This window comes from Helianthus annuus, chromosome 7 (genome assembly GCF_002127325.2).
Source record: "Helianthus annuus cultivar XRQ/B chromosome 7, HanXRQr2.0-SUNRISE, whole genome shotgun sequence".
Taxonomy (NCBI): Eukaryota; Viridiplantae; Streptophyta; class Magnoliopsida; order Asterales; family Asteraceae; genus Helianthus; species Helianthus annuus.
This window is the reverse complement of record NC_035439.2, coordinates 135,243,501-135,246,559: the sequence shown is the minus strand read 5'-3', so window position 1 is coordinate 135,246,559 and position 3,059 is coordinate 135,243,501.

Sequence of the window (3,059 nt, the reverse complement as noted above, 5' to 3'; positions counted from 1 at the left end):
CATAAGACTGAACCATCACTGATTTATTTTAAAGTCAAACCGTATTTACGACGGTTTGGATTTTAGCTATTTACTAAGGAAATGTGAAACCACAAAGGGTTAGATCACTTACAGAAGCTTGAGAGAAGACTTAAGAACACAGAGGAATGCTAGAGAGCTCTTAGAATGATCAGATGAATGAGTTTGAAGTGTGGTGAACTTATGAGCCAAGTGTGGCTATTTATAGTGCTCAAAAGACCTCAAGATCATCACAACTCAGTCTACATTTGATCATGGATCATGGGCAGGTGTCCCTAAGTGATATGGGTCGAGCATAGGGTGCCCATGCCTCATTTATTGGTTGTTGGTCGTTCAAAGGCTCCAAGAGGCAAGTAGTTACAAGTTTTCTGCATCTGGGCGTCCCACGCGGCCCGCATGGGAGTTCCATGCACTTTTAATGCGGGTCGCCTGAGTTTCAAATATCAGGCGCGTAAAAGAGGAGGCTCGCGGCCCGCCTCAACTTAAGCCTAACCTTCACGCGGGTCGCGAGAGGTCTGTTTTTCAGAAATTTTAAATCTTTTGTCATGATTACGAAATCCTGGTAATTAATAACGAAATCTTTCGTAATGATTTACCTGACCTTTCGGGTTTGAAGGGGTAACTTTGCGGTTTGGCCCTCGGTTAATTACAACTAAGGACCTCGTGTTATTTACCCGCGTTGTTAAGTCCCTGGTTAGTTTATTAATTATTCAGAAAGCCTTAACTTTCATTATTGACGCTTTTAACCCTTCTCCTACGAATTCGATCGTAACTTTCTCGTTTCATAACGAAACTTCGCGAAATTTATATATTATATTTTAGTGAGTGTATAATACCGTTACAAAGCCTTGGGAACGTCAAAGGGTCACTCAGAGGTATAATTAAACATGTTGACACGGTTAACCCTTGTAGCTTGTAATCTCTCACTTTCTTTGGCGTTTCGCTTCTGTACGATCTATGATTTATTCGTTTGAAGGTTCAAGCATTATTTAGGGTTACTATACAGTATATTTACCCTTGTTGACATTTATAACCCTCGAATTTATATACTTTCAAGGTTTGTCAAAATTAGTCCTTTATTTAATATCAATGCCACGCGTAAACAAATGACACGTGTTAACACGTTATTGGACACAAAAATTCGAGGTGTTACAACAGTGCTTAGGTTAAAAACATGATGATGAAAGCATTCTTCTCATTCTTATGAGAAAAAAGTTTATTATTCTGCTGCATATTTCCATTTCTGTTTTATCTTCTTCTATTGTGATCATCTTAACTGTCACAACAATCAAAATCAGATGCTAACAATTAGTATCAAAGTTTAGTCAATCAAATTTGATCCCAACAAATCCTACTGAATTCGTTAATCAAAAGCATTAAAATGTCTTCAGAAAATCAAATGTCCATTCTTAAAAATAACTACTTTTGAAAATTTTTTCAAAAAATCTTTAAAAGTCTGTTGAAAACAACTGTTCTTGAAACCTCTGCTTGGCTAAAAATTCATCCACTGCTGAAAGGTATAATTTGTTCTCATAACTTCTGTTTATGCTAAAGACTGTTGACTTACACTGTTCCCAACCTCTGTTGTTGTCCAACAGAGGTTTCCAAACAACTATTATCCATTATCAGAAGAGAGGTTCTGATGTGGACAGATGTTAGCCAGCTAAAAGGTATCGTCTGTTCTCATAACTTCCGTTTATGCTAACGACTGTTGACTTACACTATTCCCAACCTCTGTTGTTGTCCAACAGAGGTTTCTAAACAACTGTCATCCATTATCAGAAGAGAGGTTCTTACGTGGACATATGTTAGCCATCAGATATTTGTAACTACTGCCACATCAGCATTCACTTTTTCACTCTAATAAACCCTGTTTCATTCTCATATCGAGCTTCTACCACTTTCGTCTCGAATTCAAAATTCTCAAAAGCAGTTTCCATTATTACCTTCTTCTTTGATCATGGCTCTGAACATCAAAAACCCTCACAACTATCTCCCTATCTTCGAGAAAACCAGCAAAAATACCAGCTTTCATTCAATAATTGACTTTTTAACGTCGTCAAAATACAAATCAATCCTTACTGCTGATGCTCCGGTTCATACGGAAACACTCTAAGAATTTTGGTTTAATGCTAAAATAGAGTCTGAAGATAATAAGCTGGTTGCCATCACATCTAAAGTCGGAAAAAACTGGTTCGAATTTCCCCATCTACAATTTCCACTACATTTGCATTGGACGACTTGGGAGGTAAGACCAACTTTGAAAAACGTGAACTTCATACAGAGTTCAATGGAAGAGGGTATCAGGCACAATTAAAGGAAGTTACTATGTACAAACCAAACTTCCCTCCGCCAATGAAATTTTTGTTCCATACTCTTTTAACTTGTCTCTTAGCCAAGACCACCGCATTTAATGAGATTCCTTTAAAAATTCAGTATTTGGGATATGCTATTTTAACAAAATCTGATTACAATTTATCACAAGCACTATTTTCTGATTTGTTGACTAATGTGAAAAATGTGAAAAAAAAATGAAAAAAAGGTGCTCATAATAATGCTTTTCTGTTGTATCCAAGACTTCTAAGCTAGTACCTACGAAAACAAGTGTCACAAACAGATTTTGAACAAGGTGTAGCTTTTCAAATAGTCTTACAAGTGAAACTTTTACCAAAGTTATGGATAAAGAGTCAAAAGTTTAAAAAACAAAAACAAAGGGGAATGAGCGTGTTATGAAACGCACACCAGCAAAACCCAAAAAGAAACTTGCCTCCAAAATGCCCACCAAAACCAAACAAAATAAAAAGGGTCCTCTGGAAGATGAGATCTCAGAGGTTAACCTAGTGACAACACAATGTCACTTGAAACCACTGCTGCTACTTCCTCACAGCTGTTGGAAAGATCTCAACCCATCTAAGCTCCTCATGTATCCTCACAAAAGGATTATGTTGTAGGCAAAGAGACACCACAACATGTACCAGACCTTTCATATGAAAGTATGCTTAAAATCCCCTCTCCTAGAGCAATGTCGCTTTATACACCAC